The sequence below is a fragment of the Trichosurus vulpecula genome, chromosome 4, assembly GCF_011100635.1.
Source record: "Trichosurus vulpecula isolate mTriVul1 chromosome 4, mTriVul1.pri, whole genome shotgun sequence".
NCBI classification, from domain to species: Eukaryota; Metazoa; Chordata; class Mammalia; order Diprotodontia; family Phalangeridae; genus Trichosurus; species Trichosurus vulpecula.
Genome location: NC_050576.1, coordinates 269,138,707 through 269,162,622, shown reverse-complemented (window position 1 = coordinate 269,162,622; position 23,916 = coordinate 269,138,707). Strand labels below are relative to the sequence as shown.

General features: G+C 41.3%; 1 protein-coding gene across 3 annotated transcripts in view; it reads left to right on the top strand.

The window, feature by feature from the left end:
- The first annotated feature begins 8,914 nt into the window (after positions 1–8,914).
- Positions 8,915–23,916, top strand: part of ZBTB38 (zinc finger and BTB domain containing 38) — a 94,729-nt gene continuing 79,727 nt past the window's right edge. For 2 of the 3 annotated variants that reach the window (XM_036754037.1, XM_036754031.1), the window contains exon 1: positions 9,087–9,312. The gene's annotated coding sequence lies outside the window, so the exon portion shown is untranslated. Of the gene's footprint in view, positions 8,949–9,086; positions 9,313–23,916 lie in introns of those variants that run through there. The other variant, XM_036754032.1, reaches the window with a different exon arrangement.

Sequence of the window (23,916 nt, the reverse complement as noted above, 5' to 3'; positions counted from 1 at the left end):
AGGGCAAAGCCAATAGGCTACCTAAGGAGAGGTGAATTGGCTTAGATTGGATATGGAACAGTTTAAAGTTTCCTCACAAGTCACTCGCCAGATCAGATCCACGGGTGGCCACTGAACTTCCAACCTGGGTGAAGACTAGAGACCCAGTTTAAAAAGAGTTTTTTAATTTAAAAAATAAATAAAATCTGTGATTATTAACAACCCTGCCCTATTCTTCCCCTTCCATTAGAGAATAGAAGAGGAGTAAACAGACCTGATAGCCATCTTATATTTTTCTTTGGTTCATGTGTTGCCATAGCCAAAGTATTCATTACCAAGAACCTAACCTACTGGAGAAAAGCAACTCTATGCTTAACTAAGATGGCCTTTGAAAAGAAGATGGAGACCACTCAATGCCTTTACAGCAGAGTAGCACCTGATCCATGGCTTCTGCGAGGCTGTCGTAGACTTAAAGAACCCAAGACCATTTCAATGCCAAAATGAGGTATCAGAGCAGACTTTTATCCAAGAATAGGAGACCTTTAATGCCTCAAATGATACAATAGCACCAATTAGAATCATGAAAACCAAGTTTTCGTTCCATTATAATTTGCAAACTGATAAATCCATCTTTGGCCAAATTGCACCTGTAGAGAATTCTAATGAATAAAACTGCAAATGGAAGAAATATATACAAAATGGTTTGGGAAGCATGATCTATGACATTTGCCATTACTTCCTCCACTCTGAATGCAGGATGCCCTTTGGGGAAAGAAATGACTCACTCAAACCCGGTCTGATGCATTAATTTACCAGATTTATGTAGGCCCTCCGCTATAATTAATTTAGGAAGTAAAATATCACTGTACATTAGCCCGGAATAAGAAATTGAGTCATCTGAAACTTTATAATCCAAAAACTAATTCCGTAATTACCAAATTCAGAGGACCAATGCTTTCCCAAATCCCTTTTCTTTATTTTCTGCCTCAGTTTGTGACCTTAGTCCTATTTCAAAACTGAAAACTCACCATCTACCTGAGGGCCTAATTCTGTCCTAACAGAGATAATTAGCCAATTTTCATTGAAAATGACATTTCCACAGAGTCATTTTTGCTGGTTAATCTCAGGGGTTTTTGTTTGTTTTTTGCTTTAAGAACAAGTTTCATTGATTTTCTGTTGTATCACAGTCATTTCCACATAAATCCTCTTCACTAACTCACCCACATAATGACCCCTCTTTTGTTATAAAGAAAAATAGTTAACAAAAAACAATTCATACGTTCATGGCATCTGATAATTTACGTGACATTCTGTCCCCATAGTCTCCCACCTCTGCCCTAGGAGGTAGGATAAATGTTTCATTTTCTGACATCGTGGTTGGTCATTACAGTTATGCAGAATCTGGTTCCCTTTTAATGTATGCATTAGTCTCCTGGTTTTGTTTACTTTATTTTGCATAAGTTTATAAGTCTTCTCATATTTTTCTTAATGTGTCATATTTTTCGTTTCTTATCGGACAATACAATTCCATTACATACATACACCGTAGTTTGTTCAGCAGTAGGCACCCACTTGTTTTCTGATTTACTACTACATTAAGTGCCGCTATGAATATTTTGGGGTTTTTTTTTGGTTTTTTTTTTTGCTATGAATATTTTGGTTTATACGGGGTCTTTCTTCCTGTCTTTGACCTTTTGGGCGTATTTGCCTAATAGTGGGATCACTGAGTCAAAGGATATAAACTGTTTCACATATATTTTTGTGTATAATTACATATCATTTTCCAGAAAGAGTGAACCAATTCAAAGCTCCAAAATAGCATATTAATGTGCTTATTTTAGACCCTCTGACCTGACTATTTTCATCTTCTAACATTTTCCGGGGCAGCTAGGTGGCACAGTGAATAGAGAAAAGTAGACCTACAGTCAGGAAGATTCAACTTACTGAGTTCAGACTTAGCCTCAGACACTTACTAGCTGTGTGACCCTGGGCAAGTCCCCTAACCCTCTTTGCCTCAGTTCCTCATCTGTAAAATGAGCTAGAGAAAGAAATACTCCAGTATCTTTTCCAAGAAAACCCCAAATGGGGTCATGAAGAGTCAGATACAACTGAGTAACAAGAGGGAAAAAAACCATCTTTACCACATTGAAAGATATGAAGTAAACCCTCAAAGTTATATTAGTTTATGTTTTTCTTTTTATTAATGATTCTAAATTTTTTAAAAACATGGTCATTATCAGCTTACAATTCTTTTTAAAAATGATTTGTTTATATCCTTTGATCACTTACTGAGGAGTAGCCCTTGTTAATTTCAGAGTTTCTTGGCTCCAATGGCACAGTAACCAAATATAAGAGATATATTCATTCCAATAGTGAATCAGTCAAGTATTTAGTTACTAACAGATTAAAGGCAGGTGTGGTGTAATGATTAGAGGGCTGGACCCAGAAGCAGATACTAGCTATGTAACTATGGGAAGATTAGTTAATCTCTCAGTGTCCCAGTCAGCTCTCTAAGGCTCCCATTATAGTTCCAGAGCAGGGGTCATCTGAGTTGGTTGGGGGAGTTTAAACATTAGAGAATTCCTTACACTGATGAAATTTTAGATCCGAACTAGTAGGCATTCCTCATGAAACTTACAGTCTAGTTTATTGCTAAAAGTCCTTTACTCCTCCTGGTTAGAGTTTAATTCCACCTGATCAGGAAATCTAATTTTCGTACGATTTGTCCTTCTGCTTTTAATTGCCTCAAATTCAATATTTATTAAATACCAGCTACAAATGGTTAGTTCATAATTTAAAGTAATTATATATTAGGTAGACATGTTATTGTTGTTGTCCAGTCCATCGAGCTGCCTTCCACTCTTTGTGAACACACTTGGGGTTTTCTTGGCAGAGATACCAGAGTAGTTTGCCATTTCCTTCTCCAGCTCATTTGACAGATGAGGAAACTGAGGCAAACAGGATTAAGTGCCTTGTCCAAGATCACACAGCTAGTAAGTGTTTGAGATCAAATTTGAACTCATGAAAATAAGTCTTCCTGACTTCAGACCTGGCCCTGTGCACTATGGCACCACCTAGCTGCCCCATTAGATAGGCATAGGGACTGGGAAAAGGACTGAAATTATAAGATCATTAGTATAAAGAATTGCTGGGGAAGAACCTCTACCCTGCAAGTCTATACCTTCTCTGTAATTTGTAGTCTCTTTTAAGAGTCACCTAGAGAGCTCCAAGAAGTTAAGAGATTTGCCCAGGGAAACACAGCCACTATGGGTTAAATGCAAGATTTGAACTCAAGTCTTTATATTTTCAAAACCAGCTCTTTATCCACTATGCCATGCTGCTTCTACGGCCAGAAAGACATTCCCACCCCCACCCCCCGACCAGAATATATATTGAGATTACTAAATATTAAAAGTAATGGATTGGTTACAGTGACTGCATAATGATTTAAACACATCATTGACTTCTATGAAGCTCTTTGGGCTGGACTACAAGAGGAGATAGAAATCAAATAAAATAGATAGGAGTCTCATCATTTAAAAACGCAGATTAGGTAAAACCTCAGTAATTCTTACCTCTACTACTTGTTAATTGGGTGACCCTGGGCAATTCTCTTCATTCTTATGCTTCAGGTTCCTTCTATGTAAAATGTGGAGATACCCATTATACCTCCTCATTGGGGTTGTTGTGAGGATCCAATGAAATAATGTGTCTTGAAAGGGTATGTAAACCTCAAAGTGCTATATGATCACTCCAACTGTTCTTAACATTCAAATCTTAGTAATTTGAAGTTCATAATAATTCAACCAAGAGTAGGATTATCAATGAAGAAAGACTTGTCAAACAATTAGATGGACAGATTTGCAAAGGGAAGGTCTGTACTACTTTGAGAACAAAATGTTTTAAGCACACAAAACACTATCTGTTTGTATACAAGCAATCTATATTATTAATTATAAATGAACCTATTCAACAAGGCCAAGCCATTCATCTACTTGGCAACACTTTGTTAAATTAATCCACATTATTGAAGGTTTTTTTAAAACTTAAAACTATGTTCCTATTTTTTAAAAAATTATGCTATTCTTTTTCAATTCCAACATCATCTGAATGTTTCTACACTGCACACTTTACCAAATGAATGATTTCAATGTCCCTCTGGAACTCCTAGCCTCAGATTGATATCATAGACACAGAAAATCCCAGAGAGGACACTCATGAACAAGCAATACACAAAACATTAGTGTGCTTAATAATATATTAGCACAATCCATTACATCATCAAAATATATTAAATACAACTGTTTAGATTGTCTTTAACCCAAGAAAAAGGTGGGGGGTGGCATTTGCCCGTCAGGGAGCACATGGGCGTTACCAACGGTTTCATGTTCAGATGAGCTGGGTATGAAGGAGGTGTAATTTCAGGAGCTTCTTTGTATTACCCAGCTAGGTGCCTTGTCTATTGCCTCCTTTTGGTCTCCATGGTTAAAGTCAGCCCTAGAGAAAACAGAAAAGGAAAGCCTGTGTCTTGGGACTAGTAACAGTTCTAGACGATTCATTTTCTTTTCCATTCCATGTTATTCCAGTATCACAAAGTATATCTAAACTTTATCTAATTAGGGAGATATCCTTATCTGACAAACAGCCCAAACTACCAAGACTCTAGGGAAGAGGAAAAGTGAATAGAAGAGGTCAGATAAACAAGCTGCTAAAGATGTACATGACTTCAAAGTAGTCCTTTGCCAAAGGCCAAGTGATTGTGGGAATGTGGAAAGTGAATCAAACTAAGGTTTCTTTGCTTTTTGGGGGGTGTGTATGACAAATACTTTGGGGTTTTCTATAGAGTGGGAGTATGGAACAATAGAAAGAATGCTGGCTTTGGGGTGGGGAGAGACTGAGACTGCCTTGGAAACGTACTGAATGTGTGACTAGGGACACATGTCTTCGTCTTGGTTTTTTCATCTGTAAAATGAAGATGATAATATTACCTGCAGTACTAGCTTCACAGGATTATTATGAGGATCAACTTAGCTAATACATGTAAAGGGCTTTCAAACCCTGAAGCACTATCTACATTGTCAGTTATTGTGGCTCCTATCGGTTTTGGAATTGGTTCGGTGGCTAGGTAAACTATAATATGTTCACATGATGGGGTATTATCTAGTTTTGAAAAATGTCAAGCATGTGGACTCTGTCAACACATGGAAAGGTACATAAGAAAAATTTGTTAGGTAAAAATTCAACACAAAATAGTATATATGCACTGTTTTGTTGTTGCTGTCCAGTCTCTTTGGTTATGTCTGATTCTTCTTGACCCCATCTGGGTTTTTTTTGGCCAAGATACTGGAGTGGTTTGCCATTTCCTTCCCCAGCTCCTGTGACAGGTGAGGAAACTGAGGCAAACAGTTAAGTGACTTGCCCAGGGTCACACAACTAGTGAGTGTCTGAGGCTGGATTTGAACTCAGGTCTTCCCACCTCCAGGCCTGGCACTCTATCCACTGTACCACCTAGCACTAATGTACAACTCTGTAAAAATTGTGTGACTATAAAATAATAGGAGGGGAAGCAGCATAATAGATAAAGAGCTGGAGGAAGCAAGGATTTGGATTAAAATCTTGCCTGACATTTATAGACTGGTGATTCTGGGCAAGTCACTTAACCTCTCAATGCTTGAGATGAGAGGTGTCAAATTCAAATAGAAAGGATCCTCTAAGACTCTGCTTTGCAGAGAAGGTGCCATTCTGCTCAAGGAGAAGAATTCCAGTGAATTCACAGGTCCAGTCCCTATCTTTAGGTACATAAGGAGATAGGAAGAAGCTATAATGATCAGAAAGCATTTAATGATCACAAAGTTGGGGTTTTTTTTAGTAAATAAGTTTATTTGTAATAAAAAATAATAGAGACTGTGAGACAGAGAGAGAAAGAAGTTGGTTTCAACCTGCTCTTCTGGCTATTGAGTCCCAATGACATCAGGGACAAAGTCTCCATGGAATGAAAGCGATTCCTCTGAGTAGCAACTGGCAGAATTCCCGGTGGCAAGGCAAGGTTTCTCGCTCAACTGCCATTGTAGGTGGAAAGATTGACTAATCTGAAGAGAGAGGCCCCAGGGTTCACTTCGGCCCCCTCACACAGGTACCATTGGAAACAGCCTACGTGTTACCATCAAAAAACATCAAGATAGCCCTGATCAGACAAATTCTCTGCTAGTCTGCTCTAAAGGGCCTGAAACTGTACCTCTATAGTCACTGTCTCCAGGGATTTTTTTGGTTGGGGGGGGTTCTTTGGTTGGGGTGGGGGGTTCTTTTGTGTGTGTGTGTGTGTGTGTGTGTGCGCGCGCGCGCGAGCGCATCTTGTAAGTCTGTATGAGTACGTGTCTCCACAGACAGAAAGTAAGCTCCTTGAAGGCCAAGACTTTCCTTTTGATCTTTGTGTTGGGGGCCCCAAAATGTCCCATCTGCATTAAAAGCAACTGAGGTAGAGCTCTGAGCCAATAATCATTTATTAAAGGGACCCAGCCCTTTTAATGAATAAGACTTCAGATTTTCCTCATGATCTGAGATGCCACCTTCCTCCAGGGCTTTGGTGTTAGAGCTTTTGGCGAGATGATACAGATGAGGCAGAGTAAAACTTCATTGGTTGGTAGACCTATACTTTGACCCTCCAGGCAGGCCAAGAGAAAGCATATACCTATTGGCCAAGTGCCCATGGCTATTTCCACATGTTGGGCAATTGAGAGGGACAATGTTGGACAGAGGGATAAAAATAAGCTGGGGGATTTTCCATATCATTAGGACATCCTAGCCACGTTGGGCTTGGTCACTTACTCATCAGGAAAACGCCATGGAGGCCCTCTAGTTAGTTTCCTGTGGTTAAGGAAGTGAATTAATAATCCACAAGCTATAGTTCTGGGGCCCAATATAAGAAAGAATATGTCTAACCTTATCCAAGTATCCCTACGTACAGAAATATCACCCCTATGGAATCACACTAAACTGAAAAACACTGATTGGAATAAAATAGGGGTAAAATTAACCATTTAACACGGTATCCCTAGGACCTAGCAGAGTGACCAGTACATAATGGGCACTTAAAAGTCATCATTTATTAAGGGCCTACTATATGCCAGGCACTGTGCTATAAAGAAAGGCAAAGCAGTCTGATGGGGAGGCAATATGCAAATAATTTCATACAAATAAGTTATCAATAGGATAAATTGGAGATAATCAATAGAGGGAAGGTACTAGCATTAAGTGAGATCAGGAAGAGGAAGGGGAAGAAGAGGAAGAAGAAGATGATGATGATGGTAGGATTTTAATTGGACTTGAAGGAATCTAGGAGGTGGAGATGAGGAGGAAGAATATTCTAGGCATGGGAATTCCAGTTAGAGAAAATGCCTGAATCAGGAGATGGAGGGTCTGGTGTAAGGAATAGCCAGGAGGCTAGGGTGACTGGATAGCAGAGTACGGCCCTGGGAGTTTGGTTTAAGAAGATTGGAAAGGTAGGAGGGGTCCGGTTTATGAAGAGCTTTGCAAGCCAAAGAGATATTTTGTTTGATTCTGGAGGTGACGGGAGAAACTTGTAGCAGGAAGACCCATTGCAGGCCATTGCAACAGTCTAAGCTATGAGGTAATGCAGGTGGGGGCAGTTAGTGCTTATTGATTGATTTGATTAGAAAAATCAGCTAATTCTTTAGGAGACCCCATTAAAAATAACACTCTGACCTAGAAGGAGTAATATATTAATACTGAAAAAAGCCTTGCAGGGAAGGTTGTCCAAGAGAATCCAACATGGGATGGACAGGTTTCGATGAGTGTGAGGGGGTTGAGGATCTGGGGCAATACCCCAGAAAGGCAATAATAAATATACCTAACACTTGTACAGGCTTCTTCCAACAACCCCAAGAGTTAAAGTAGGCATTCACCAAAAGGAGAGAAAGGATGACAGAAAAGAGAGTGTGGGATCACCAATTACCACCTTGTAAGACTTTCCATTTGTACCCAGGAAAGCCTTGCCAATGATATGGATCCTAGGGGGTTACCCGTATAGGCACTGCCCTTAGAATTCTAGGATTTACTGCTGGAAGACACACAGCAGCACAGATTTAGGGCTAGCAAGGATTTTGGAGGCCACTGAGTCCAACCCCCTCATTTTACAGATGAGAAAATGGAACAGGCCTATTGACAAGAAGTGATTTGTTCAAGGTCACACAGTCCTGACAGAGACAGGATTCAAACCCAAGGCCTCTGACTCCAAATCCAGTAAGTACTCTTTAATACTCCCTTTGATCATTTAGTTCCATGGCCTCATTTGACAAATGTGCTCAGCACAGTGTAATTGGCACGTAGTAGGTGCTTAATAAATGTTTGTTGACTGACAAATGGGGAGACTGAGGCCCTGGAGGGTCATGGGGAGTAGATCTGGGGCTTGAAGGCCCCTCCGAGGTCATCTAATTCAATTCCCTCATCTTACATATGAAGATAGTGAGTCCAGAGGAAGGAATGACTTTCCCAGGGTCACCTAGCTAGTAACTCCAAGTTGGAATTCAAACTTAGGTTCCCTGACTGTAAATCTCCAGGCTGAACGACCCTCTGCCAGGCTGATTGGCACCATCCAGGGTGCCCTTTCAGCCAGAGCCAAGGCGGAGGCAGGACTAGGAAGACCAAAAGGAATTTTCTCAGGGTATCCCAGCTCCCAACACCCCCAAGAGGACAAGGATGTGGTAGCGAGCCAAGCGTGGGGGTTGGGGCGGAGGGGGAGGCCCTCAAAGGCTCTTTTTGTCCCCTGCCCCTTAGCAAGGCAGCTTTGTAACCAAGGCCGCCGTTGCTGCTGCGGCTGCTGCTGAGTCAGATACTGTGAGCTTCTGCCACTGACGTCATCGGAGCTTGCTCCGTCCACCAGCCTCTCCCCAGCAGCCAGGAAATTGGACTGGGGGGATGGGAGTAGCAGCTGCAGTAAATCTCAAAGTAAGGTAAACGCCTCTTGTGCCCTGCCCTCCCCTCTGTTCTCCTCCCCCCCTGTCCATCTTCTCCTCCTCCTCCTCCTCCTCCTCCTCCTCCTCCTCCTCCTCCCCTCCCAGCTTTTTTTTTAAGCCCCTGGTGGAAGGCAGGCTGGGCTGTAGAGCCCCAACTTTCCTCAACATGAGCAATGCAGGAAGTCACAGTGGTGACATCAGCGGGCAGATATCTGGAGCTGGTCCGGGCAGCAGCTGAAGGAGCCCGAGAGACAGAGAGAGAGACAGAGAGACAGAGAGAGAGAGAGAGAGAGGTAAAAGCAGGCAGCGCTCCTGAGCCCTGAGCCTGGGGGAGCGGGCAGCAGAGGCGTCTGCACAGAGAGTAAGTGTGGCGGGGCGACCCCTTGCACCTTCCCCCTCAGCTAGCCCAGGGCCCCTTCCCAGAGCCACAGGCCAGCAGCTGCACAAGGCCAAGTGAGTGGACCGTCTTCCCCATGGAGAGAGGGAGAGAGCGCGATCAAGAAATCTTTCAAGGCCTGGGGAGGCTGGGTGCCTGGCACTGACTGGAATGCAGGCAGGGGCAGGGAGAGGTAGGAGTGCCAACAGGGCCTGGGCTGGGCACAACCACAGAGGCAGTCACCCAGCCTGCAATGCCAGCCTAGGCTCCCCTCTGGCCTGCAGAAGGGGTCGGAACCCTCCAGGATCCAAGGTGCCAGGGCTGCAGCCCTGAGGGAGGCTGCCCAGGCTCAGGGCTCTCTCCTTCTCTCCCCTTCTCTGGTCCCCCAGCCTTGGCTCGGACCATTGGAGCATTGCCTACCCGTCTTCAGAGACTTGGGGAGAGTTTACTTCCTAGGTCATGAACTAAGAGTTCCCACTTCCAAACAAACCCTCTTGCTAGCTGGTGCCCTCTGTCTCTAACACGGCCCTTGCCCACCTGGAGCAGCAGGTAAAGGAAGACCATGCCATGGAACTGCCAGGGCCCAGGCTGGATTGGCAGATTATGGAAACGTAGCCCCGAGTTTGCTAACCTGATTACTCTCGCTTCCACTGTCCAGTGCCCTATTTATAGAAGGATTATTTTTATTCCCGCGTATGCCCTCACATCTGGCCTAAGAGCAGATGCCAGAATCCCGCATAGTGTGTCTTGCCTCTGCCGCATACCGTATTTTTCTACCTAACACTTTAGTTCCCGCAAACCTTCAGTCTTCACTTTGCCTCTTATTTTGCAAGCTTTGCTTATGTTTATGTGATGATTTCTGGTGACAAAGCATTCCCCATCATCTTGCTTTAATATTCACACTAATCCCAGGATGTCCGTAATCCAGGTACTCTAACTCGTATTTTAAGGATGAGGGAACTGAGGCTGAGACAGGCGATGTGGTATCATGGTAGACAGGGCACTTAATTTGGAATCAAAAGATGAGTCCAATCGTGGCTCTGCTATCTAACTACCTGTGTGAAATTGGGGGACCTTTCTAGGTCAATTTCTTCATCCACAAAATGAGGAGGCTGAACTAGATGGCTACTGAGATTCCCTTTACTGGGTCTAAAATCCTACCATATGTTGAAGGTCGTTCAGCAATTCAGTTGCAGAGCCAGATCTCAAACCCACGTCATCTGAGTCCAAGTCTAGAACGCTTTCCACATCACCAATGTCTGGATGGTGACAATTAGCTGGAATCCCCTATGCAAGGAGACAAATTTCCCAGGGAAACAAAAGTAAAAACATTTTTGCTAGTATACAAACACAAAGGAACCCCGCCCCACAGTCTTCTGATCAGCCTGGCTGAACATTCTCCTCTCCCCCAAGTTGTTGACCATAAAATGCCCTTGTCATATTGGCAAGTTTAGAGGAAAAAAATTCAACTGAGGGCAGGTTGACCTCATTTTATGTAATAGACGGGGTCATGAAAACAGGGATGTCAACTGATTGTTTTTCTTTTTGCCAAACTGAATCCTATTTTAAGTATATTGCAGGAGTGGACCATCTACAGGAAAGTAGTGGCAATCCCTTGATCGTAACCTCCTTTTTATTTATTTTTTTTTTTTTTTGGTGCCCAAGTCAGGCTTCACAAAACCGATACTTCTGGCAATCTGCATGAAATATGCCCTCAAATCAACTTTTTTTTTTTTAAGGTGGGTGAGAGGAAGTGAGCCATCTGGTTGCTTCCTATGTTAACTAATTATTCTTGCTAACTAGGTGCTAAGCTTAGTTGGTTTTATTCTCTGAAGGATAGAAGTGTTGTCAGCATCTTGTAAATTTCCATTCCTCGGAGCAAATTAATGGTTGTCTACCTTAGTTATGGCGCCAGGTGAATCCTCTTTGTAAAATAAATCCCAAATTTTATCTGATTTGTAAGAATGAGGCTTTGGAGACAGGAGGATATGTAAGGGCTGTCTTCAAATGAGTAAAACTTGTGCCATATGGTTCTTTGTGGCAAAGTCTTTGGGCCATCACTGATTGGACAAATGCCATTTGGACCTTAAAGCTTGTTTTCATTTGGTTCCAGGACCTTTAGTCTTCTTGCACATGGTAAGATTTTAGGGAATATACAATAGTCTTGGAGGCCTTCGGCACCCCAAGCTGTATTAAAGGACCTATGTAAGAATTCACAGAAGCTTCAGAGAGAAGGGAAGAGAAGAGAAAATGCAGAATTCTCAGGGACTAGAAAAACTAAATTCTGAAAAATGTCTAGATGTAATGGTGCCTGGCACACAAGGACAGACAGGGACATGGATGGGGCTAATCTCAGATTGGTTCTTACATTCTGGATTACCAGAATCTCCTTTTCTAGGCCTCTCTAAGTCAGGACTTCTATTTTCTTTTGTCAAAGTCTCTTTTGGCAGTCTGATGAACTCTATGGACCCCTTTCCATTATGTTTTTAAATGAATATAATAAAATATATACTATTACAAAGGAAGCCAATTATATTGAAATACAGTTGTCAAAATATTTTTTAAAAAAGTTCATAGACCCCAGGTTAAGAACACCTGCTCTGATCCCACCCTGAACCTACTACGAAAGAGCCATCATGGCCTGGAATTCAGAAATCCCAGGTCTTCCACTAACTAGCTGTGTCACCTTGGGCAAGTCATTTTGCTTGTGGGTCTCAGTTTCTGCATGTACAACATGAGATGAGATAATTTCTAGTTTTCTTCAAGCTCTAAGTTTCTCTGAAAGGAATGAGAATAGAACCATGTTAGATGGGAATAATAGGGATAGTTGGTAACCCCCAAATCAGCTGCTGTATCATTGGATAGGTTCCAATGGAAGCAAATAGGCTTACTTACCATTATATAGCAGGTGGCAAGGTGTCATAGAATAATAATAATACACCGGATATAGTCAGAAGACCTGAGCTTCTCTCTGCCACCAACACATTATTATATGACCTTGTAAAAAGCACTTAACAACGTGACAGAGCCTCAGATTTGTGTTTTAAAGATGGAAGGAATAACACTTGAACTACTTACTTCACAGAGTTGTAAAAATTAAATAAAATAACGTATAGTTATCAGTTACAGTTTTGCCCCAGGAAAAGCTGAGCAAGCCTCTGCCTCCTCCCCCTTGTATCTCCTTTATAATGTGTGAACTCACCTTGCCTGGGGCCCTGGTTGCTCTGTTAACATGGCACTGCATACTGGCATTGACTCAAATTCCCAGCTTTGGAGTTACTGCAGCAACTAAGATCAATGAGTTGATAACTGTATTGATGATGAAGTTCATTGCTAGGGAGTTGGTGACAGTGTTTTTTAGGGTGCTTTCCCATTGTGGTAGCAGCCCAGGACCCATCCAAAGTATTATGAAAAGCTAGGAGATTTGTAAAGGTCCTGGGAAGGCAGAGGCTGGAAAAAGGGGAAGGGAGAATGAATGGGAGTTTATGAGCTCTGATGTAAGTCCTTAGTGTTTCTGGTCTGTTTAAATAAAGCCTGTCCTCTCTTAAATGTCTTGTTAGCCTGAGTGCTTTCATAGGAGTTGAGTGTCTTTTTTACTTTTTTGTGGAAACCTAGTCAAAGTCAGACGTTCCCAGGGGAAACCCTGGGTCAAAATACAACCCAAAGAAATTATAGAGAAAGGCGCTCAAGATTAAATTCCCGTCTGCATGAGTCCAGAGCTGCTATCAGGTGGTTCCTGAGTTAAGAATTATATTCTCTCTTTCCCCCCTATCTATATGTATATATAACATATATGTGAACTATACATACATGTAGGATATAAAGATATATGTGTATGTATATATATAATACTTATAAAGCATCATATAAATGTAGGCAGTTGTTATATCTATTATCTTATAAGTGGTGATGTCCAATATTTTTTTTGGTCACATACCCCATCAATAAAAAACTTCTACGTTTTCTCTCTATATATACATATATTTATAAATTCTGTGTATGTACTACTGTATTAATATATTGTATGTATTATAAATATACATAAACCATTTTAAAATATGAGATAAATAGTATTAATATGTTATACTTATTAAAATATACATACACCATTTAAAATATGAGATAAAGAGGAAATAATCTTTGAAAATTTTTAACAATACAGAAATCTTTTGCTATTACTAAAATATAAGTCATAATAGTTTTAGTGAGAGTAACGGACTTGTATATCCTTCATTATTTTTGAAAATCTTGGTTTAACGTTTTGTGATATAAAGATTCAAAGATCTGGTTTTAAGATGTTTTATTTTGATCATTGGTTTCGATGACTGTCATAGCTGAAAATAATACATCATAAAGATTCATAGATTCAAATGGAAAAATATTAAATCATAATATTTCCATTCACCAATCACAAAAAGGTTTTTGTTGAAGTCCAGCTAGTAAATTTCCATCTTTCCCATGTCAACCAGTCCTTACAAATTAATTTGAGGGCGTTGCTTTTTTAAATGTTGAATAAACGAGATCAAATCTCACTGAAATTCTTCATTTGAAAACACTTTTAACTGATTGGAAAATCATTTCCAATTTTTAAAATGTACAGAAATGAGAGTTTTCAGCCCCAAAGTCTTGGTTTCTAAATGTTTTGTGAATTGTGATGATTTCTTACTTGTTGTTTAGTCGTTTTCAGTCATGTCTGATATTTAGTGAACTCATTTGGGATTTTCTTGGCAAAGATCCTAGAGTAGTTTGCCATTTCCTTCTCTAGCTCATTTGATAGATGAGGAAACTGAGGCAAACGGGATTAAGTGACTTGCCCAAGGTCATACAGGTAGTAAAAGTCTGAGGCTAGATTTGAATTCAGGAAGAGGGATCTTTCTGGCACTCTATCTGCTGTGCCACCTAATACTTCATGGCACAAGGTTCATAGATCCATATTTCAAATATCTCCAATAATTTCTAATGAGGGTGGGGAACTTCTTGTCAACTCTGATTAGTGTGTCCTTGTTTTTACCTTGCAAAGAGACTGATGAAGAACCCTTACTCAGAGTAGCAAAAGTCTCATCCATCATTTTTTCTTAGCATTTGTTCATGCTCACGATAATATTAGTATTATCTTCAGTCTTCAGGGTTTTTTTTTTCAGGGGCCTTTCTAAGCCATTTGTCCATTTTGTGAGGGTTGGTTTCCTTAAAACTAGATAATATAGTCTGTAAACCTACTTAACCCTAAAGCTAGTGGCCAGAGGGAGGGTACTATTGTCAGGCCCTCCAGGATACAGACCTTGCACTCCTCCCACAAGATACTTCCTCACCTACCCGGTGGGATATGTGACCATCTGACAAAAAGACTCAGTGAGGCTGCCGGTATCAATCCTTACATCAAATATTGGTATAGTCTAATTTTTAAAGATAAAAACAAATACAAATAGACCAAGAGTCCTGAGGGTGTGTGTGTGTGTGTGTGTGTGTGTGTGTGTGTGTGAGAGAGAGAGAGAGAGAGAGAGAGAGAAGGGAGAGACAGCGACAGAGACAGAAACACTTCTGCAGTCTGGGGAAGCTTGGGGACTCTTTCTTGGAATGACACTTTTAAATAAATGAAGGAAATGCTACATTTCAGATTGAGGTTACTGAAAATATTATCGACGTAATTTTTCCGTCCGTCGAAGTTCATGGACCCCTAAATTCTATCTTTGGTCCCAGGTTAAGAACCTCTGATATATTCTAATATTTTCTTTGCACCTTTCCTGGGGACCATGCACCTCCATTTTGGAGACTCCTGCTCTAGTAGGAGCCTGGTATCCGGTTACAATTCAGCTCATCACCCTCCCAAGACAAACAGGTTATTATGTAGGATCGGTTGACTGTGTGTCTAGAAAGCAAGTATTTGGAATCGAGGTCTAGTGGGCAAAAGTCAAGAGCAGTAGAAAGTCAAAAGAAAAGTTGCCTTTTGTACAAGGATCTAGAGGGTGGCTAGGTAGCACAGGGGATGAAGAGCTAGGCCTGGAGTTAGAAAGAGCTGAGTTCAAATCCAGCCGTCGACATGCACTAGCTGTGTGACCTTGGGCAAGTCACTTGTCTGCCTCAGCTCCTTTACCTGTAAAATGCCAATAATAAGGGCACCTACTTCACAGGGTCGTTGTGAGGATCACATCACATGAGATATTATTTGTAAAGTGTTTTGCGAACCCTAAAACGTTATATAAATGCTTACAGTTATTGTGAGTAGTAAGCCCTAAGTTAGCAGATACAAGAGAGACGGTCCCCGCCCTTACATATTAATGGAAGAGCCCTTACATATAAGAGACAGTGGCTAGGAAAGAGTTTTGTCTGGAAAATTACTGGAATGGTGAGTGGATTTGTAGGACAGTCGATTGATCGACACACCCTTTCCAGAAGCAATGGCAGGGTTGATTTGATTACTATTCCCAGGGTAAGGGTAAGAAATTATAGGGGAGGTAGGATTCCTTCATCGTACCCCATGCATGGTGGTTCTTTCCCATTTGAAAAGCTCTTTGTAAACCTAAATAGTTATAAATATCATTATTATCGTTATCAGGATCTCATAGGGCAGAAGTCACTTGTCATGGGAGCCAGGAATGCTAGTTTTCTGACCTTCCCAATGAAGATTCTTTAAAAAAAGGACATTTCTGGGAGGGGTTGGTTTCCTATTCTGCCAGAAGTATTCCACTTGGACACAGCTCTATTCATTCTCCCATCCTGGTTTAAAGCCAGTCTGCAAATAGTTTCAAAAATCACCACACACACTCACACATGTACATGCACGCGCACGCGCGTGCACACACACACTCTATATTTATTCAAAATTTGCATTGACCCCCTCCAGATTTACTGGCATTTCTCCCATTCAGTCCTTACCTACGTCATTAACGCAAGTATGCTTCTTAAGGGCAGGAAGTGTGTCTGCAATTTATTTTTGGATCCTCCTACAATCCTTTCTGCACACTGTGGTGCTTAGTAAATGTTGATTGCTGACTGACTTCTTCATTCTCTGTGTTAAAGAGTACAAACACCCTCCCAGAAGAGGCACATTCAGAATTTTTCTACCAGGAAAGAAAGACCACCCCTCCTCTTCCCATATACAACTGAGAGATGGAGAATAATCCACTTATTCCAAGACTGCTCAGTGCATTCTGGATAGTCATTTGGTCCACCATGATTTCTGTGAATTCTGTGTGTGCCAGCCAGCATTTTTGGCAATGTATGGGATGGCTTGTTTTCTCTGAGGTCAGATGTGATTCGGAGCTAGGCTGCTCCATGTGGGCTCTCCAAGTAGTCTGTGATGATGCCTACATTTCTGGAATGAATGAAAAGCTTATTGATAAGAATCTAAAAATAAAAACTAAGCACTACCTAATGGGTATCTCATCAGAAATTTCTCCCCCTTTCCCACCCATTCCAATGACAGGGTTTTTGTTTCTGTTTTTGCATGGTTGTGTGTGTGTGTGTGTGTGTGTGTGTGTGTGTGTGTGTTGTTGGTAGTTTTGGTTTGTTTAGGGTTTTTTTTTGTTGTAGTTGTTGCTTTTGGCAGTAGTAAGGGTCTTGAAGCTTGCATTTGCCTCTAAACAGGCTATATGACCTTGGGGAAATCCCTTACTGTATGGGAGCCTCAGATTCCCTATTTTCTGAGAGGAAACACTGAAGAGAGATGGGAAATGAGTGAGATCTTTTGTCCCACCAAACCAAGTGGTTCCCAGGTTTTAAAAATAAAAGAAAGGGGATTGAAAAATCCTGAAATAGGACCTCTATCTAGTTACGTAACAGCATCCAGTGCTATGTTTAACATGGCCTTTCCCTGCTGTGAATCGTCAAGATTATAGGCCAGGCTGTTTAGGGAAACAGCAAAACCCAGTCTCTCTCTGGTCGCCTGTGTTCAGCTCTGGCTACACAAATACAAGCCACAGAATATTCTTGAATTTACCCCCTATATTTGCAGTGAAGCTTATCCTGATCTATGAATTTTTCTCCCTCTCTGACTTCAGGCCTGGTGATGAGACTGCCCAGGTAGGGAAGCCCTTCCTGGTTTGTTTTCAGGAGGAAACCGCTCCCCCCCCCCACCCCGCTTTTGTTTTTTTTTAATTTTCAGGTCAAATAGGCCAGGGAAAGATTGATTTGTTCCTTTTGTAAGCACCAACTAAAAACTATTTATAGACTAATTGATGTACACCAGTATAGTTCGAGGAGGAAAATAGTAGTGTCTCAGATTTTGATGGTTTTTTAATGGTTATTTTTTATAGAATATTTTATAGAGTTTTTGTTCTACCACTGGGGTCTTTATATCATAAACAAGGTGGAATTATTGCTTCTAGTTTCTTACATGGAAAAATTGAGACACAGAGTCCAAGTTATTTGTCCACAGTCATATGTCAGACTGCCATCCTTTTTGTCTAGCTTTATCTCTCTCTCTCTATCTTTACATAATTGGACTGTTCCCTAAGCACACCCTGGGCTTTCTCTTCCCCTTGACCAGGCCATTTCTCTCCACCTGGCATGCCCTCTCCTTCACTCCCATCTCCACATGTTTCAAAGCCCAACTTACAGGCCACATTCTGCAAAGTCCTAATCTCGGCCTTCTCTGAATTTCCATAGCACATCATAACCTTCTGATGGCACATAGAACAGTCTGCCATTTGTGTACATGCCTCATCTTCCCAAATTGTCCATTCCTTGGGGGAAGAGAGTGCGTCTTATTTTTCCTATTCCCCCCACAGGATAGGTCCTAGCACAGCACTTTTCAGCTCACTTCTCTGGGCTGCACCGAGGAGCTTGGACTAGGGGCTTTCCAAAGCCCCTTCTAGTCCTAATGCTATGATCCTATCTAGATAGGATCTTAGGTAAGTCACTTAAACTCTACGAGAATCGGTTTTCTCATTTTCTCTATTCAATATTCAGCAAACATTTAAGATATTTATGCCAGCCTCGGGGAATACATACATACATAGATACACATATAAATGTATACTTACACACGTGTGTATGTATATATGTATGCATGCTGGCATAAATGTCCCAGAAGCTGGCATAAATGTCTTAAATGTCTGCTGAATGTCATTATATACACACATGCATATACACATATACACACACACACACACATATAGTGTTTAGTTTTCAAGGCAAAGATACTGCAGTGCCATTTCCTTCTCCAGTTCATTTTACAGATGAGGAAACTGAGGCAAACAGGGTTAAGTGGCTTGCCCAGGGTCACAAGCTAGTAAGTGTCTAAGGCTGGATTTAGACTCGAGGCCAGGAACTCTAAACAATGAGGCATTTCACACACACACACACACACACACACACACACACACACACATATGCTAATCTATATTAATATAGATAGCTACAGATATAGATCCTATATTCAAAGAACTGCTTTACTGGCATAAATTAAATTAGCCCCAGATGACGCAGAAGGTCCATTCCAGCTCTAGTATATTTATTTTCAGATGGTTACTGTCTTTAATTGAAGCAATGCTTCATGGCTCTAGTAGATGCTTAATCAACACTTGTTAATGAATGAATGCAGGATTTCCAGTCAGTCAGTAAGCATTTCTTAAGCACTTACTACATGCCAGGTGTTGCACTAAACACTAGGGAGACAAAGAAAAGCAAAAAGTCCCGGATCTTACAAAACCCAGTCTAATGGGGGAGGGGGGAAGGGATGACATGAAAACAACAGACAAGCTCTATGCAGGACAGATTGGAAATAATCACCAGAGGGAAGGCGCTAGAATGAAAGAGATCAGGAAAGAGCGCTGCTGCTCCTGCCCATCTTCACAATATGCCTGTGCCCTCCTGCCTCCACCTCCCATCCAGCACTTGAGCTCCAGCCCTGCCCAGAGCCCCCAGGCTTCTTGATTGCTGAGTGATCACCATAACTAACCTGACCCAGATTCAGCACGCTGCTTCTTCCCAGTGCTTACTGGGCTATCCCAGAGTGGCAATACATCATGCCCCTCCTCCCTTGCCAATTTCCACCTTTAGCGCTGGGAACAATTATTAAATCAGTGATCGGACATTACCAATCAATTGCCCCGTGACCTGAGTCTCTGTCCCTGTGTTCCCTTGAATAAAACATACGTCCTAGGCTACCGCTCCCTTAGGTGTCTTCCTCAGTTAGAATACAAACTCTTTGAGGACAGGAACTGTCTTGTTTATATTTGAATCTCTACCACTTAAATAGTGCGTGGCATGTAGTGAGTGCTTAATAAATGCTTTGTCATCCATCCGTTCATTTGTTCAGAAAAATATTACGTTGTTGTCCAATTGTTTAATTGTGTCCAACTCTCTGCAACCCCATAAACCATACCATCCGTGGGATTTTCTTGGCAAAGAAACTGGAGTAGTTTGCCATTTCCTTCTCCAGCTCATTTGACAGATGAGGAAACTGAGGGAAACATGGTTAAATGACTTGCCCAGGGTGACCCAGCTAGTAAGTGTCTGAGGTTGGATTAAGGGATCTCTGAAAGAGCAACCTGAAATTACTACTTGATATCTAAAATTAAAATTCATACAATGCCAATAATGAAAAAAAGGTTAGACTTTTTTTAATACAAAGATGAAACATTAGAGCTCAAAAAACGGTCTTTATAAATTCTCTGATGGCAGTTTGTTAACCAAGGAAATGATCCGGGAAGTAACTTAAAACCAATGGTTCAGTGTCTGTACATCTCAGACAAGCAAACTAGATACTGGGTTAGTTAATAAGAGAAAAGGAACACCCATGAAAGGAGATAGAAATGGTAGAGTGGAGCTGTCAGGATCACCCAAGAGGTTTAGTGCATCATTCTAGAACCCTCTTTTAAGGAAAGATTGCATTAGAAATTATCTAGGGCAGAAGGTCTGTCCCATTTTAGAGGTTTCCTATATATTGCAGAGGGCTAGTTGGCCCCTGGACATTACTGCAGAGGATCACTGGGTAATATGTTTTGTTCCTTTATCACTGGTAGACACTCCCTTAAAAATACACAGGGTACCAGTTTATTTTCAGATGGTTTAAAGGCTTGGAGATTCAAACACAAAACAATCTCTGTTCTCAAAGAGTATATTCTACTTGGGATGGCGGTTAAAACATGTTCACAGATGAGCAAATACAAGGTAATTTGAGCAGAGAGTGAGCAGTAGATCAAGGAAAGCAGAACCACAATGAGGATGAAGTAACTTGGGTTGTGGCGCAGGGTGCTGAAACTTAGAGGGCTGCTAATAGCTCTTAAGTTCTTTTACCATGTAGAAACAACTGAATTAAGTGTTTGACAGGAACTTTAGAATTTATTTAAAATAGAGAGCTAACAGATGTCCCCCCCACAGAATGCTGCACCCCAAGTGAGCACCCACCTCTCCCAACTCCATGGCTAGGCAGCCTCACTATAGTCTAGGGTTTTTCCATCCCCCACAGACTGAATTTGTCTCAGAAAGTTGATTTGAAAGAAGATTTGCTGGCTGCCCTATCTAGGTTGGTCTATCTTGTACTGGGCATGGAAAAAAAAAAGCTATTAAAAGCTTTGACGGAAACATTCATAGAAGAGTTTGAACCTGAGCTTTGCCTTCAAAGAAAATAGAGATTCTAAGTGACAAAAATGAGCAGGGAGTGAATTCCTGGCGTGCGGGGCCATTTGTACAACTGTGCCGAGCTGGGATAAGGAATGTTGAGTTTCAAGAACAGCCAATTGTCCAATTTGGCAACAACAGAGAAAGGCAGCAATGTGGAAGGGTAGGTTGCAGCTAAATTGTGTAAGGTTTTAAACAACAAACTGAAAGATTTTATTTTCTGTCATAGAGGGGGAAAAGGCACCATTGAAGCTCGTTGAGTAGGGGAGTAACAGTGTCAGACTTGTGTCTTTGGGACTTTATTTTGGTATTCTGGAGGAGGGTCAATTGGAAAGAACAAAGACTAAAAGAGGTGGACCACTTGGGAGACTATTGTAATAGACCCAGTGGAAAGCGATGAGCACTCAAATGAGAACAGTTGCCACCTGAGCAGAGACAAGCAGTGCTGTTGTAGAGGCAGAATCTACCACACTTGGGAGCTAGTTGGATATGGGCCATTAGAAAGAGGGAAGAGTCAAAGATACCTCTCCCTCCTTCACGTTACAGGCAGCAAGGCGACACAGTAGATAGAGCACTGAGCCTTGAATTGAATAGACTCAAGTTTGAATTTGGACTCAGACGTGTCTGAGTTGTATAACCCTGGGAGAGTCCCTTCAAGGCTCTCCCTCAGTTTCCCCAACTGTAAAATGGGAATAATAGTACCTACCTCCCAAGGTGAATGTATTGATCAAATGAGATAATAATTTTAAAGCACTTAGCATGATGGTTGCCACATAGTAGGTGCTATATGAATGCTAGCTATTATTATTACTCTGGTGCCTTATTGTGGCATAGAGGAGACCCAGGATTTCTTGAAGGCTGTGCTAAAACAATGCATGGGCTTCAAGCCCTGGCAGGCCTTGACGAAGCTGGAAAGCTTTAGTAACAGATTGTATGCCTCTTGCCCAAGAACCAGCCTTGATCACTAAGAAGGGTTCATTGCCAGGCTGGCTAAAAGCTAATGCATTTTTAGCCATAGCAACTTCCTAAGACTATGTACTAAACTAGAGGTTCTTCTTCTTAACTCGGGGTCTGTGAGGTTTTTTTTTTTCATTTATAACCTTATTTCAACATAATTTGTTTTCTTCATAATCCTATATATTTTATTTTATGCATCTAGAGACATTATCTGAAATGTGCATAGGTTTCACCAGACTGCCAACAGGGTTCATGACACACAGAGATTCAAAGCCCCTGGACTAAGTCATAGAGGGATTTGGACCTGTGCTGCTTGAGGGAGTACCCCACACCCACCAAATCACTTATCCCTGAGGTGTTGAAGCCAAATCTCTTAAAAGCGCTGATCATGTAGGAGTTGACGTTGATAAGAATGACTTTATGGTAAGACATGCATCCTATTTTCTAAGATGAACAAGCCAGAGATATATCATTTGATCGTGGTGGGTGCTGAGTGTAAAGAGACATGATTTCCCAACCCTACTTCATGAGTGTCTGGACAGCAATAAACAGAAAAGGGAAGGAGTCAATAAGCACTTATATAGTGCCTACTGTGTACCTTGATGTTCTAAGTGTTTTTTACAAATATAATCTCATTTGATCCCCACAACGACTCTGCGACATAGGTGTCATAATTATCTCTATTTTACAAGTGAGGAAACTGAAGTAAACAGAGTGTAAGTAACTTGACCAGGGTCACACAGCTAGTAATGCCTGAGCTCAGCTTGAACTCAGGTCTTCTTGACTCAGGCCCCAAGCTGCATTACCAGCTTTTTCAAACAAAAATGCAAGACTGCATATAGTAGTCAGGAAGAGGCTAAAATACGGATTCCTTTGGTGGTACTTTCCCCAAAGTTTAATAGCCTTAACACTCCAGAAGTATCAAGCACCCTACTCCTCAAAGCCAACATTACTAATATTGTTCCATCTCCATCACGCCAGCCGCTCCGACTCTGCCTTTAGAAAGGTCACAAGTTTTACAGATTCACCAGGGCCAACCATCCATTGTCGCGTGGGCTTTTAATTTCTCACACCTAAATTCCCCCATTTCTCCTAAAGAACAGACTTAGAAAATACCTAACTGGATTTTTTTTTTCAAGAACCATACAGTGGGACTGCCTTTGGGGTTTTGTTTTTAACCCCGGTACCTTTTCCATTTCTGTCAGACCAATGATGATCCCCACCCTGACTTCACAGATGACATTTTTAGGGAAGCTGAGTCACTGGGGAAGTAATATATGTCTAATATTTTGAGTAATGTAGAATCTAGGCCCACTATCATTTCAAAGCATCTGTAAAGGGAATGACTACACTTATTGTTAGCACCAACATTTGGTCTCTGGGTATTATAGTAATTCCCCTCTGGTTGTTTTTTTTTTTCTGTGTTTCTCTACCTGGTTATCTCTCTGAAATTCAGAAATTTTAAAGCATCCATAAAGGGAATGACTATACGTATTGTTAGCACCAACATTTGGTCTCTGGGTATTATAGTAATTCCCCTCTGGTTGTTTGTTTTCTTCTGTGTCTTTCTACCTGGTTATCTCTCTGAAATTCACAAATTGTCATTTCCTCAATAAGTGAAGATGATAATATAATTTTTTAAAACTTTATGGAAATTTTTAGAAGAATTTCATTCCAGGCATACTTCCCCACCCAGTTCCAGGCCTGCTTAATTCACACGTGCCTGGAATTTACTGAACTTTATAAAGGAGGACGGGTTTGAAAGATCTCTGCACCTCCAGGGTTGTTTCTCAGTGCCCCAAAGGGCATTGTGTGCTCTGCCTATCGAAAAGTCTTTGAAGTCATTCTATGAGAACATTGGCCCTGGACACTGTGTCCAGCACCAGAATAAAGCCATTTTAGAACAGATGATAAGAGATAGTAAAAAAAAAATGACAAAGATGTTGTGGATACAGCTTGGGAGAAAACAGAAAATGGTAGAATTTCAGAGTTGGAGTAACCCTTAGCAGCTGTCATCCAACCCATACCTGGGCAAGAATCATCTTTACAAACATACCCAGCAAATAGTCA